Here is a 16,262-nt window from a genome sequence, read left to right as displayed (position 1 = left end):
TTGTGCTGACAAGGGAAAGGAGAAACTTCAATTTCTAATACAGAAGAAAGAGACAGATGGAAATTCTGAGATAGAAATGGTACACATGAAAAATGGAGAGGAGTATTGGACAGAAAGTTTGAATTCCTGAAGATGAAAAAACATAACTTGAAGTGATCAGTGATATGAACATTAATACAAATAACTTGACCTCAAATGTTTTTGAATATACATTAAAATGTTTTGAATATGACTGATAAATATGTTTTTCTAAAGTTTTCTGAATGAAGATATAAACACAAGTGCCAAACAGGTTATTTACAAAAGCCAAAATCAGGTTGTTTTCATACCATACTAACAGTCTGAGAATGCTATAGCAATATTGAGATAATTTTGAAAAGAAAAAGCTGATGAGGAGACTTGACTTTCTAGTAGTTATAATGTTATATGTTTAAAATAACTAAAAGAGTAATATATGTCAATACCAAAGAAATAAAAATAATGTCTCTGAGACACATTTATTTAAAAAGGAAAGTAATATGTAGTTACAAATAAGCATCACAAAATATTAGAAGAGCAAATCATTAATTATCAAATGGTATTGAATGTGCAGAGTACTTGAGTTACTTCATACTATACAGCAAAATAAATTACAAACACATTAAATATCACCAATGGGTCAAATAGCTAAATGCTAAAAAATATTGAGATTCTTTCAAATATAGGCAATACAAGTGAAAAACTACTGATCAGGATGGGTAAAAATTGTATTTTAAGTTGTAAACACCAAGAAGATCAGATTCAAAGCAAAATAGAAATGTCTACAAGGTTGAAGACTACGGTGTGGCAACATTTTAAGCAAAGTTAAAATCAAATGAAGTTTTATAAAAACTATGTAGTTGGTTAAGAATATGTGGGAGGCGGAGGCAGGCAGATCACCTGAGGTCAGGAGTTCAACAACAGCCTGGCCAACATGGCCAAACCCTGTCTCTACTAAAAATACTAAATTAACAGGGTGTGGGGGTGAACGCCTGTAGTCCCAGTTACTTGGGACACTGAGGCAGGAGAATCGCTTGAACCCAGGAGACGGAGGTTGCAGTGAGCCAAGATCGCACCCCTGCACTCCAGTCTGGGTGACAAGAGCGAGACTGTCTTAAAAAAAAAAAAAAAAAAAAGAACATGTAACAGAGATTAATATTTAATGGAGAAATACTTTCTTAAAACCATCAACAAAACATGTTTACCTCATTGTAGAAAACTTCTGTAAAAAAAGGTACTGATACTTGCATGTAATGGGATGTATACATTTATCAATTAACAGGCACGTTTGCAAGATTGGTAGCATAAACCTGTGGCCAATATATCACTGAGAATGATTTTGTTTTAAATAATTGTCTTCAATTTTCTCAGTATAATCAAAGAAATAGTAAAAATAATAAATATTTTTAAAGTAGCTTGACTTAAAAGAAACCTTTTAACAAATTTATAACTTGTAGGAAGTGATTTGGAATGCTTTTTCCATTTGGAAGGTGTATATGCATAACCAAGTCAGAGATTTAAAATTCAGGATTATTTTGTTCTTTATCTTCATGGAAATGGTCAGAGCCTAATTTGGTAAAAGAGAATTCATTCTTCATCTTACTAATGAAGGATGACTCACTGAGGCGATATTAATTTAAAGATCAAGAGTCTCTGCCATCAGCTGAAAAGGAGTACTGTTTAAAAAAATACAATAAAATCACCATGATAATGAAATTTAGGAACTGAAGAGCAAGTTGATTGTAAGGATCATGACTTGTATAAGACTCATTTCTTTTATATGTGACAAAAATTACAGCTTTTATGGCAAAAATTCAACCTCAAGTGTTAAATATCATCTAAATTCTGAAAATCCCTAAATCTGTATCTTTATCTCTGACCCCTTTCCAGACTTTCAAAGTACTTTATTCTCTCTTTAGAGATTAATGGAAAAGTTTGAGAAGCATTACTTTAATAAGCTTTTAATTTCTATATAAATTAGAGAATTTGAACAGAATGAACCCATATTTGAAGATGTTAGCATAGAAATATTTGGCATAGGAAACACGCAAACCGTAGTCATTTCTCTTTCTTCAAGATATCTACCAAACACACAGCCTTTTAAACAAGAAAATTTTTATTTCCTTGAGAATCTAAGATGTTCTAAATTTTTATAACACTTTGGAATATATTTACTTAGGAAAGGCAGATACAATAGCGTCTTCCCTTTCCATTGCGCTGGACAGTTTTCTTTTAATCAATGTTTTAAGAGTTTATCCTAATTGAATCTTAGAAGCGCCAATTTCTTCTTCTATCTTACTCTTAATTTGAATGTTTCTCATCTTGATATCTTCTACATTCTTTAACAGTAATATATGGGTTTTACTTTTAACCAACTTAGTTGTCCAATGTATATTCATACATAGATTTAACAACCATCTCATTCATTTATCCAAAAATATTACCAACAACTATGTATCCTATTGCTATTTTGAGGTAATTTTACTAATTACATTTTCAAACTCTAACATGTGTAATTTTTTAAAATAAACGAGTACTAGGAGTTTTTCCTTGAGTTGCCTCATATTTGTTCTAAAGAAAAAAATGATTTATGCAAGGTGCAAAAAATCTTACTTGTTCTGCTCCAATTTGCAACCACATACAGAACTATTTCCTAATCTTTTCTAACATAAGACTCATTTTGGTTTTTTATATTCTTGGGAATTCCAATCAGTTTAATTGTTTGACAGAATTTTTCTGCTTTTCCTCAGAAGGTGTAAATTTTTCAAGTGCCAGCCACATATCCTAGAATATTTCCCAGGAGTGGCAGCTAATTGCAACTTGGTTTACTGGGACTGTTGTTTGAGGGCCTTTTTCTTTGTTTGTTTTAAACCAATATGCTCTACATTAGAAAAATAGGATTTAACACCAATGTCTTCAAAGTAAAAAAAAAAAGAAAAAAAGAAAAACTACACTCTATAAAATTAGTTTGCCATGATAGTTACATACATAGAGTTGAATTGCAATCATTTTTCACTGACACTAGTTGGTACTTTTGCTAAAATTAAAGTAGTGTTTACTTGTTGCAACAAATCTAGAGCATTAAAAATGAGGTTTATGCCTCATTCTGAAAATACAGATGGTTTTTTTCCCAAGTAAAATGTGGGGTTTTCTATTGAGCAATTTACATTAACGACCATCATTCTCTCTGCCATCCATTCTAATATTATCACTTTAGTATCCATGCCCACATGGATATATTTCATAAAACTAAATTGTTTTTGTGCTAGATATTTGTATACTAGAAAATAATTATTTCAATAACAAAGATACCCAACAGCCCAACAGCATATCTTCTCAGCAGAGCATTTCCCAACATGCCAAAAAAATTTATGTAGGATATGTATGCACTTTCTATCTTTAAAGATGGTATACAAATATCTGTGAGTAGAACAACAATTCATTTGATGATGTATAACATATATTCATTTACTACTGGAAAAAGGACGAAACCTATTTACGTATTTCAATTACTGAAAGCAAATACTTTCAACCGTTACCTCATTTTTGTCACCTTCAGAAAATACTTATTTCACCCTGAATTCTTTGACCTTCAGCTCCTATGATTTATGCATCTGCCTTGGACTTAAATAATTATTGATGCAAATTTTCCATATTCCCAACACTTCTGAATTTAAAAAATAGATACGAATCGGTCTGCAGGTTGACATATGTTGTTGAATAACTTGACACTCAACAGTGTTTATCAAAGGAGCTGAATGGTTCTTTTAAATGAGTCATTATGTTACCATCAATTACAAGTACTCAAAATACGTTAAATGTACTTTTATCTCTGGAATGGCTTTATGAAATTTTACCTCATTTAAACAATAGCAACAACAACTATGACAAACCTTTATTTAGATTTAGCAAGTGATCTGAATATTTGGTTGTGTAGGGACTGTCGTAGGGTCTACAATTCTATACCACGCCAACTAGTGTTTCTTCCTGCCATCAATGTACATATGGAGGGCTTACGCATTTGTGCTTTGTTGGCTCTGTGACTTCCTTAGTCCCATGAAATGAAGACAGGTGTGACATACGCCACTTTCAGGTAAGAGCTTTAATGGCAAACATGTTGCTTGTCACACCCTTCCAGAAAGAGACTATTCCATCAACCTGGATCTCAGAGTGAAGACAGTATGGAGCTGAACAACAGAAATTTGTTCCCAAAGCATAGGTAGCCTATTGTGGCTGATACAGGGGCCATACGTGGAACTATGATAAACCAAAACTCTAATGATACTTGGTCCTTTATATTGTCCTGTTAATATTTTCTTCATTAACTTATTTTTATTTACATTTTATTTATTTAGAAACATGAGCAAATCCTAAGCAAAGTTTATGAAAAAAAGTGTAAGAATTTTGTCCAAAAAATGGAAACCCTGTGCAAAATAATTTAAGGAGACCTCTATCTCTCTGCCTCTGAGTCAGATTGGAGTCATTAAAATAGAAAATCATATCAGAAATGTTTCATTTTTAATAAGTAAATTTAACAAAATATGCTAAGTGAACAAAATAAGAAACATAACAATCATAGATATATATTGTTTCCAAATTATATCTTTTGTAAAACAATCTACCTTCTTATAATGCCAACTACCAACGACCTTTAGTCTGCCCTGTTTTGGGGCCCAGCAAAATAGTATTCATCAACAGCAAGTAAGCACTCTACATAATCCAAGTCTTAGTTGCTTGCTTAGAGCTTGTACTGGAAATATATTTCAGATACTTTCTCCTATCACTGAAATTTTCACCATAGTTTGATTTGTATTACATTGAAAAAAATAATTTTGCATGACTTTACAAGATAAATTGATAGTATTATCAAAAGGACATTTTATATGAAGTGGGAAAATTTATTTAAAATAACTGTGGAACAAAGGACATAGTGGGAAACAATGGGAAATAGTTGAATGTTATTCAGTTTCCTCACCATAAATTAGACATTTTTGAAAACTGACTCTTCCAAGTTTCTGGAGCTCTACTCAGTACTATGAAAAAATAATAACTGAACACCCAGTTTCTAAAATAACTCTGAAAAAAATCACTTAACACCTAGAGTTTGATGTAACTGAATAATTTTACCCCCTGTTTTTCATCAGTTTCTATTCCTGAAGTTAACCTAAAATAGATTTAGAAATAATATATTTTATTGAAATTTTAAATTTTAATTTAATTGAAGGAATTCAAATAAATTTTCAATCCAAGATAGAACAGACTTAGCGTTATGAAGCTTTAATATGAATACACTATGCTTATCTTTGGTTTATCTATGTCAGAAAAATTCAGAAAGAAATAAGTTAAATCTTGCTTACATATTTTGGGAAAGAAAAAACCTAAAAGTTTACAAAGGCAAGTCTGAGAATTGCATGTTCACCTTACCCAAATAAATATCACTGGCCTGGAATATCCTACGAAAACTCTCCAGAATAATAACAACACTTTCTATGTGTACATTTTTTTAAATTAAAGAAATTGTTGGAATACTTAATTCCAAATACAAAGAAATATAGACTTCACATTTTTTCTAAACTGGTGATTTTTAACATGCAGAGTCTTTTTCAATTTTTAGAAACAAATAGCAAAGTACTATTTGCAATAAAAATATGTCAAATACAATTTTCTGAGGTAATTTTTTAGCTTTTCAATCAGCAGCACAGAAATCAAATTTCTTTTCTTTCCTCTAGAAGCTCTTGAAGTGCAAAAACTTTTAGACTATGTTTAGATTTTCCAACTGTAGCTCTGTCTGCTCTTATATGTCTTACAGCTCAATTTTGGGGTTAGAACTTCTACAGTTGTTAGTCTAATAATGATCTGTAACAACCCTGGATTCTGCTGGTTTGTACTATTAAAAAAAAAATCACAGATATTCAATTTTCTCTGATTTTCAGGAGGCCAAGAAAGATCCTATCTTGAAGACTCTGAACACCCTGTTCCATGAGCATTTTCTGACATTTTTTTCCCTTGTAACTTTTCAAGCCAAATTATATTGCCTCCACCTAATGTTGCAAAAACTTTGGGTGAAAGCCCAAAGTGATTCTAAGACTCTGGTATGATTCCGTGTAACCTGGCATCCTTCCCGGAAGTTAACTTTGTTAGGCAGCTATTTCAATAAACAATCTAAGTAATAGAAAAGCTACATGACCAGATGAAATGGCACCACCTGCATGTTCTCTACAAGTCTCTATGGAGCTAGTGCTTGATAATTAATTATTAGAAGTTGACACCAAGAACTGTGGTCTCATTACCTTTTTTCCAAGGTCCGTTATACCAGTTGAACTTGACTTTCAAATGTCATCATTTCTTGTAAAAATCGAACTATTGTATCTGTAGACATTACTTGTATCAATTAGCTATTGCTCTGTAACAAACTAGCCCAGTATTTAGTGGTTTAAAACTACCACTATCTGCAGACAATCAGGAATCTTGGCCTCACTCAGATATTCTTATATGGTGATATGACCACAAGCCCTGGACTGTCATTACTAGGTAAGTTAGTAGATTGGACAATAGGAGTATTTCTGAATGTCATTCATACATCAGGGTGGCTATTCATAACTATCAATGCCTGCAGCAGGTCCAGGCTGTCATGTGAACTCCTTGACTCTTGGGTGTATGATTCAGAAAATTTAGTGAGAAAGTGAAATATAATATTACTGTGGAGTGTGTAGTAGGTTATACTAACAGCCTCACAACAAAAGTCTGTAAGGTTCTGGAGGAAGGCCTTACCTTCCACAGCAAAAATACCCTTCCCAATTGAAAAGTAACTTCTGGCCTATTGCTGGGTCAGAATAGAGAAGGAACATCTAATTATAAGACATCAGACAACTCTATGGCTTCAGCTTCTCATGATGACCTGGGTGTTGTTGAATTCACTGAATCATAGAGTGGGCAACAATCCACGGATTGAAATGCTATATTCAGAATTTGTCCCAAACAGGTCTAGAGGGCTTAAGAAAGTTCCATGAACAGATGGATCAAATTCCCATTTTACTTGTCACTGTTAACACTGGTGTCTCTCCCTGAGATCACCCCTAGGGCTTCATGGAGATGCTTGAAGCCAGCTGAAGAATGATGAAAAAAAACCTCAAACCTGATTCATGGATGGGTTAGCTCAGTTTGTTGGTGAGCCAAAAAAAAAAAAAAAAAAAAAAAAAAAAGACTGCAGCTGCACCCTACACCCACCCAGTCATCTTATAGGACTGTGGTGAAGAGAAATCCGCCCATGGGACAGAGATACAAGAAGTAATCAAGAGGAGGTAGCCTGAGGTTAGAATATAGACTGATTTCCGGGCAGTAGAAGGTGACTTTTCCTGCTGTTCAGAGACCTGGAAGGAGACAGTCTGAGAGATTAGAAACAAGAAGTCTGGCAAATATTAGAGGCTTCATAAGAGTGTGTCCAGGGCATGCAGACCCTTATCTACATCTACCAGAGGGTAAGCCAATGCACCAGATGACTAGTCAGTTGAAGTTCTCTAGCCTCTCTTTAGTCACTTAGAACATGCACAATAGACCCACGAGTGGAGTGGCCATGTGGCAGTGATGGAGATGCGGCACACACTCAACATCATGGCTTTTTCTCCCCAGGGCTACTTACTACTGTTGATTCCATGATCTTCCAGCAGCAGAGGCAGATACTGACCCCTTCAGGACAAACTAAGTGCTTGACAGCAAACTGACAACATCAGACCCCTTCAGTCCTTGGGGGAACAAGGATTCATTCTCACTGGAATTGACATTAACTCTGTGGGTTTGCTTTCTCTGCTTATGGTGTTTCTTCCCGCCCTACCATTCCAGATCTTTAAGAATGCTGAATTAGCAATGTGGGGTGATTCATGATATTGCCTCAAATCAAGAAAATGAGGAAACTGCAACACCAGGCATGTAACCTTAAGATGTGCCATTCTTACTAAATGTCACATCACTTGGAAGAAATCAACCAGATCTAACAATGAAGTGACCTCTTAAAGTGTCTGCTTAGGTAGTAGTTTGGAGACAGGATCCTGTTTTTTGGGGTTCAGTATTCCAAGATGCAGTATATTCACTGAATCAATGCATGGTATACCATCAATACATGATGTTACATGACATGGTATCTCCAGTAGGTGGAATATAGGTGTCTAAGGACCAAAAGGTAGAAGTAAGAGTAGCCCCCGTAGTAACCTGTCTTCAGCATTTATGCTTCTGGGTTTTGCAACTTTGGCTCTGCTGGATTAGAGATGCTTATTCTTGGGATATGGGAGAGTTCTGCTTCTAACAGGGATTAGTAAGTATCATGAACTTAAAGCTATGACCACTGCATGGTAACTATGGATACTCAAGATGTGTACAAGCAGGTAACTAAAATAGCTACTATATTCATGGGGATAAGTGACCCTAATTATAATGAAAAAGTAAGGTTGCATATGCACAGTGGCAGGAGGAAGAATAAAACTGGAAGTCAGATGATTCACTGAGATGTCTCGTGGTGCATCTAGGCCTGATGAGAGCAGTGAACTGTCATCTACAGTGAACAGGGCGTGACAATGTTTTTAAAAAAAAAAAAAATCAAAGGTTCAGACCCCGCATATACGAAGGTCTGATTGACTCCATCAGGCAAACAAAACTGACTAGACTCCTCCTGGCTGAGGATGAGGAAAATCTAGAATGAGTGAAGGTGGTAGATGATAAATACCAAATACAGCCTCATACACAGTTGCAGTGGAGGAGCTTTTATATATATATATTTTTTTAACTTTTTTATTAGTTCTTTTGTAGAGATTGAGGCCAGCCACCATCTTGAAGACTTGGCAACAGATTAGATTTAACGTGAGATACAAGTAAATTTGAATATTGCAAGAGGTAAATTGCATCAGATGCTTCCTGTGCCCTGCCTCACATCCTCTTAGTTATGTGGGTGTCACTACAGCTGCAGCTGGTGCAACAGTTCTGTGTGGACTTCAGCTCCTTTGTATTGACTGCATCTTGCCTCAGCACACATTAGACATCTTTTACTTTCTGCTGTGGATATTTCCTGGTTCTGCAGAGTAGGAAAACTGAAAAAGCCTTCTTGACACACCCACCCATGAACAGCCTGAAACTCAAGATCTAAAGACATTATCCCCTCCCAGAGGCACCCAGAAACCAAAGGCTCAGGAGCTAATGAACAAATGCTTCACCCTGTCCAACCTTGCGTAGAAAATTCTGGCAAGTGTCCTAGCCACCCTGTGACCAACTCAATAATGGGTTCTGCATTGGCTTTTCTTCCTTCTGTTTCACTCTTGCTAGTTCTTAATTTCTGCTTTCTGCAATCAAACAAACTGCCTGCACACAATTACTAGTCTCAAATTTTGCTTTCAGGGGAACCTAGCCCAAGCCAGAAGGCAAATATGACGAAACTATTTGCTTAAGAAGTTTTGAAACTGGATTCCTATGAAAGAAAAGGGTCAGCCAGGCGCCGTGGCTCGGGCTTGTAATCCCAGCACTTTGGGAGGCCTAGGCGGGCAGATCACCTGAGGTCAGGAGTTCAAGACCAGCCCTGGCCAACATGGTGAAACCCTATCTCTACTAAAAATATTTTTTTAAAAAATTATCTGGGCATGGTGGTAGGTGCCTGTAATCCCAGCTACTTGGGAGACTGAGGCAGGAGAATTGCTTTAACCCAGGAGACGAAGGTTGCAGTGAGCGAACACGATGCCACTGTACTCCACTGAAGCCAGGGTGACAGAGTGAGACTCCGTCTCAAAAAAAAAAAAAAGAAAAAAAGAAAAGAAAAGAAAAGGGTCATTCTTCCACCGAGATACAGCTGTCACTCTCATAAAATTTAGCATAAATAAATATACCATCAAATGCCCCACTATAAAATGTAACATCCAGCAATTACATACTAAAGGATTTAAGGTAACATCATTCGTTACAGTATATGAATGATCCTCCTGACTAAATGGGAATTTAGCGTTAAGTAGCTGTAAAAGCTGCCGAAGAGCAAAATGTTATTGAAACAAACATTAGCAACTTATGACTAAAACCTGGGGCATCCTGACCATAGCTACAAGGTTTACTATCTCTATGATGGAGCCATTAGAAACCACCACAGGGTTGTATCCAAGTCTATTGGGAGAATAATTTACTTGAAATTTTATCCTTACAGATGAAAGAGACAAGGATATAATCGTTATTGATTTTACTTTCTTTGCAAGGTTTTATTGTTGTTGTTGTTCATATCCTCTTCCTAAATGTGGGTAGACTGGAGAACAGAGGAAGGATGGGGAATCGAGCCATCTTCCCAGAGAAGCTGAGCAACATTCTTCCAGAAGTCAAATTACGTTCTTTGAAGAAGGAATTCTTTCTAGTTGTAGAAATAGCTAGTAACAAAGGCAATATCAAGTATGTATTCACAGACTGAAAATCTTACCCACACATTTAAAGATAAAACCCCAAAGTCTTACTTTCAATCTAGGCATTTCCACATTTTCTTGTAAAGCATAATATTCATTCAATATATAATTCTCCAGATTTAGTGTAATGGTTCTTTGTTATCTGACTTTTACTAAATCAGAAAGCAGTTTAATGATACAGGGAAATAGTCACTAGAAACTGAATATTAACTATTAAATATCATCCCTGAGAATTCAGAAAACTTCAGCTTTCCTCCTGGGGCAATTTTAACTCATTATCTCCTATAATCTTCAAAGACCTGTGATCTGTATAAATAGCCATTTAAAGGGTCAAAGTTTTCATTACATACAAGGAGACTTTCTACAATTATTGGAAATGTAAAACCATACTAAAATTACAGAGATATCCTAATTCTAATTGGTTCTTGTTAAGAATGAGTTAATACACTGATGCTTGAGAATCATCAAAATTTCTTAAATTTTAACTATTTCATTTTCAACAAAAAGTGCAATGTGAACTGAATAGTATTTGTCATTTAACTTAAAAATCCATGAAGAAGGATTACAAGTTTGAGTCATTTAACAACCCTACTAATTTAATATAACAATTGAGTAAATGGGAAGAAATTTTAAGTTTTATGAACCTCTATACATTTTCTTTTTTGACGTTCTAAATTATATTATTTCTAAAGTCAAATTCAGTGAGTGATAACTTAAAAAAATTCATGCTTGGATCCAAATGAGGGATTAAAGCATCTCATGTATAATCTTATTTAAGCAAAATAGCATATCTTTAGATTCAATAAATCTTCTTAATATTTGGATACATACTTATTTATTTGCCAACAGAAATGAATGTCGATAAAATTCATCAGTCAACAACAGCCAAGAGTAGATAAGCTATGTAAAATATACTTTCACGTTCAGGACAAAAGATATCCAAGTATCTCATTTCTCCCTGAATCCTCCATTCCACGACAAGACAGGGAGAAAGGACTGCCTTCAGATGAATGACATGTAGGGCCAGAGGATGTCCACATTTATATTTTACCACTTAAAGCTCTGCTTTAAATACCTCCCAAGAGCACCCAGTCAAGTCAAATCAGAGAAGTCAGTGTTGAAATGCCAAGTAGCCACCAGATGGCAGCAATGCTTTTATGAATAATGCAGCATTCTGTGCAGTCCATCTAAGATTTCCTATGTTAATAATAGAACAATCCTTACTTTAGCAAAAGGACAAATTTGCTTGTAATGAAGCCAGCATTTTTTTTCCATATTGCTAGTTATATTTTGTGGGGTTCAATTGTTTTGTAGTATTTGCCCCCTCCAAATATTTATTTTCATATGCATTAAATGTTAAATTGAGGTTGAATTTCATTCTGATACTGTGGTAGAAAATGCCTGTAGCTTGAAACAAATATTTTCCTTTCTGATGGACAAATAACATCTGTGGTTGTAAATGTTCCAGTATAGCTGTCAAAAGAGAAGGGTTTCACATAATTTTCTACCACCCTCATCAGTACATCCTACACATCTAAAGAGTATTTTCGTAAGAGTATTTTCCCTTTGCATGAATTGATTTCAAATCTATCACAGATCTCAAATATCAGAAGCTTGTCTTTTACTTGATCAAGGGCATGGGAATTTTGAAAATGAAGCATTGCTTAAATTCAACTTCACACACACAGACAAAAAAACCATAATCAAGGTCTAAGTTACTTGGCAAAGGAATCCTCAGTATTGGTATTTCTGTTTTCGAGGTGCTTCAGCAATTTGTAAATTTTGCCACTGTATTTTTTTTTTGGTGTGCACTTGTTCACCCAGAAAGTGAGACTGTTAGAATTTCTCCCGGTGCTGGAAATACAATGTTAGGTAAATTGATGAGGCTGAGGTCAAGAATCTAATAGCTCTCTACTAAAAAGAAATGCATCTAAACCCTCCATGTGAACGCCTCTGTCTTGGTTAAGGCATCTCATACCCATCTGTGTTATCCGAAAACAGTTCAAACAGCTTCCTTCCTGATGTCTCCCCAGCATCAGCCATTTCATTTCATTGTTTCACTTAGGCCATCTCTCAACATCCTGTTTTGTTAAGATAAAAGAGCAGCCTCCCCCCCTCTTCAAATACCAAGAATCCTTAACTGCCCTGCAGTGTTTTATATCCTTTTGATTTTTTTCTGCTAAATTTTTAGTAGTATGTTTAACTCTTACATTGAGAGACTGTATGCATAGATGCCATAAGTGGCCTTTCCAGTTATGCGTGAGTGTGGGCATTTTCCTTTCTTCTTAAACTTATTTTTCTGTTCAAGCCTTTGTTTATGGATACTTGCTTTGTTATTTTCTTATATTGCTTTAAACATTGCTCTGAGGTTTCAGCTTTGCTCACCACTGCCCAGATTTTCCTCCTGCTCAGTGGCTTGTGGCATATAAACACTGAAAAAAAAAATGTGTGTGTGCGTGCATGTGTGTGTGTGTGTGTGTATTCTCTTGCTTTCAGATCCAGCCTCATTACCTTATGTTTCTAAAAACTGAATAGCATCATCTATCCGCCAGTGATCCTATGCTATCCAAAAGCACTCAATTTTATTTCACCCTGTGTCATCCTTATGGACAAGCTGTAAAATGTGATACCATTTACTGGCCCCATCTATTACGTACCAGCTTTAGGGATTAAATTGTTCCTTTTTCTGGAAAAAGTCTGTTTGCTATTAAAAATCATACACAGCATGAAATACACATGGCTGCTCTCTTTAAAACTAAAAAATATTGAAACAGATATGAAAAAGGATCCTTTGGCTTGAATATTGTCTTGCTAGCATCAATATAGTATTTTCTATACTTTATAAATGAGATTAAAATAACAAGTAGAAAAACCATACACTTGTTGATTCTACTTTACTCCATAAAATTCCCCAGTGGCAGTCGTTTCTTTTGCCCAGGTTAGAGTGCATCCTGTCAAGTCTCAGGTTTGATCTCCACGTGGCTCACTTAGTCTCATTCTGCTTATGGGAATACAGAGAAAGTGCGTTGCAAGCCACAGGAACCCATGGATGGCATAGAGACCATCACACTAGCTCTACCAAAACATCAAGAAACAGAATATGTTCCATGAGAGGAGGGGATTCATGATATGATGTCGGTAAATGAAGAACAGCATGGTGCATTTAGCCTGGTGTCAGACTAAAACCCAGAATTTATTACAACTGCACAACTCGTATCTTTGAGCTCACATAGCCAGCTATTCCAGAAGGCAATGTGAAGTGAGCTATCCAGTTGTCTGAATTCATTAGGTCATGTGCATCCATTCTTCTGCTGAAATGTCAGAAACAGAAGAAGCCAAGTTGACTTTTTTTTTCATTTTTATTTTGATTTATGTTATTTTGGAAATACAAAATTGAGGACCAAAATGTACTAATACTACTATTTTCAATCTTTTCTGTCATCCAGTTGCATGCTGCTTTGATAGTTCAAAAAGAATGAATCTAGCAAGGCAGCGTTATGCCCTCTAGTAGTGAAACAATGAAGGTGTGTAAATGAGCCTACATCCTTGATGTCTAAGACTTTGACTAGTGAGCTTCACGGAATCACCCAGGCAACATACAGTTCATGTTGTTTTCCCTAACCATATACTTAGTTTATATATCTTAATTGTAGATCTCCAGAATATATCTTTTAAAAAAGGTTTATTATTTCTTAGAAAATTAAACCTGCAAAAAGACGATGGTTCCCAAGTCACATTATCTGAACCAATAGGCATGTTCTTCACTTGCAGAATGTGCTTTCCATCCATCTTCTTGTTTCTGTTTCTCCTTTCATCAAAGCTAATGTGCTCTCTTGGTCTCATCTAGATTCTTACAATCAATTTTATTTCCTGTTCCCAGATTCTATCATTTGCACTCAATCTTTATATACCCCTGACATTCGTATTCCTAAATCAAATCTCTAATTATAAAATTCTATGTCACCTTCTGTGTAAAATCTGTGTAACCCCATCAACAAAAGTAAAGCTAAAAATCATACAAATAATTATATCTCTTTCCCTTCAATCAGAAAAACAGTATTGTACTGATACCTCAGCAGGGGAGTAATAAGTGTCACTATTGTCCCTCTTTCACTTGGGACATAGTTGCTACACTTGTCTCTAAGTTACCTTTTGCAAGTTTTTATTAACAGCTTGGTAGGGGACTTTCAGGGTGATATACTTTTAAGTATTAATTTGAATATGTCATTGATTAACTTAATTGGATATTACATTAATGACACAATAAGAATAGCACATTAAAAATAAGCTTAAGGATCTATATTCTTAGTTACACAATAAATGAAAATATTTTCATGTTTTGTATTAAATGTCAGTCTATTAAGTTCAGAAGGTGACAAAAAGACCAGAAGTAGAGCAGAAATTCTGAGTTGCATTTCACAGATATTTACCCCTCTCAACCCTATTCTTCTAAAATTCATATCTGGAATTTCCCTCAAAACATTGTGAGATAGTGTGGTTAGTAGATGAATAATGAAAGTCTGCTGTATTTATATTAAAATCACTTCTTTGTAGTTGCTCTCAAACATACAACATATAGGATTGCTTCATTTTAGTATTTACACAGATGGGCAGGTGAGGTGAGGACGGTCATCTCATATTTCATTGGCGTGACAAAGTTGGAGGAGGATCCTGCCTTGGGTTTTACATAAAGTTACAACTGACACAGCCCAAATTGGAACACATGTCCCCAGACTCATGTGTTCTCTCCACTGCACCTCCTGAATGATGGATGAATTCCTAATAGGTAGATAAAATGATTGGGGACAAGTTGTAGAGCAAAAAACACTGTATTAGACATTAGTGCTTCTCTTACTCTGGTCTATTTTTAATGTCGTGTCTTTTGAGATACTTTGAGTAATTCTCTAAAATGAAACCAACTTTACTGGAAATCTAATGCATGTATGAATGTGAAGAATCATCCTTTTGCATTTAGTCTAACTACGAGCACTGAAAAATGAAAGAGAAAATTGGTAAAAGCTCAGATTTATTTTAAACCACCACTTGTAACACAAGGAAATGGATAAAAGCACAATACCAGCAGTTTTCCTTTTGGCTTAAAATTATAGTTTTTTTAAAGATGTTATTAAATTATCTTCACATTAATAAACTTAAGTAGTACTTAAACATTTTAAGCTAAGACATATTCAGATCAGAAAGATCAAATTATGTTTAAATGTAATGCATATCCATGGAGAATATTGCATAAAAATGTTTAATATACATTATAGTCAGAAGACTCCATTCAAAGTCAGAAAAGTAATATAAATTATGATAAATCTATTCTGAGGTTTACTTTTAGGGACAGAATCTGTCCCCTGAGATCTATATTTTAATATATTGAAAAAGAATCTTGAAAAAGAGTCTCAAATCCAGGAAATGTGACCATGATATTTGTTGAGGTTACAAACTGGTGGTGGCAGGGGGAGGATAACAGACTTTCATCTTAAGTCATTTAATTTTTTCTGCCTTTCAAGCAGCAAGCAGGCAATTGACATATTCCTAAACACCCATGATTTATTAATTGGTAGAATTATCCTACTGAAAGCATGTAATCTATAGAAGAGCCCGGTGTACGTTTTTTAAAAACTTTGTTAAAGGAAACTCAGGAAAACTGAGGCCCAGTCACTGTCTGGCTTTAAGAAAAGGTAAATTTTTAGAGTAAAAATGATTTAATTATCTTAACTATCTTAAATGCTGTCTTATAACTTGAAAAAGACCCAGGAAACAGTTATCTTCCTCATCTTTACTCCCTATTGACACCCTGGAAATTTTGGAGTACAGGGA

At 35.0% G+C, this 16,262-nt stretch overlaps 1 protein-coding gene across 1 annotated transcript in view; it reads right to left on the bottom strand.

The window, feature by feature from the left end:
• The window catches only part of ARHGAP15 (Rho GTPase activating protein 15), a 631,557-nt gene that overhangs the window by 486,466 nt on the left and 128,829 nt on the right, over nucleotides 1–16,262 (bottom strand). The gene's annotated exons all lie outside the window — the stretch shown is intronic.

The sequence above is a fragment of the Chlorocebus sabaeus genome, chromosome 10, assembly GCF_047675955.1.
Source record: "Chlorocebus sabaeus isolate Y175 chromosome 10, mChlSab1.0.hap1, whole genome shotgun sequence".
Taxonomy (NCBI): Eukaryota; Metazoa; Chordata; class Mammalia; order Primates; family Cercopithecidae; genus Chlorocebus; species Chlorocebus sabaeus.
The sequence above is the reverse complement of the archived record's forward strand: the minus strand, read 5'-3'. Positions and strand labels throughout refer to the sequence as shown.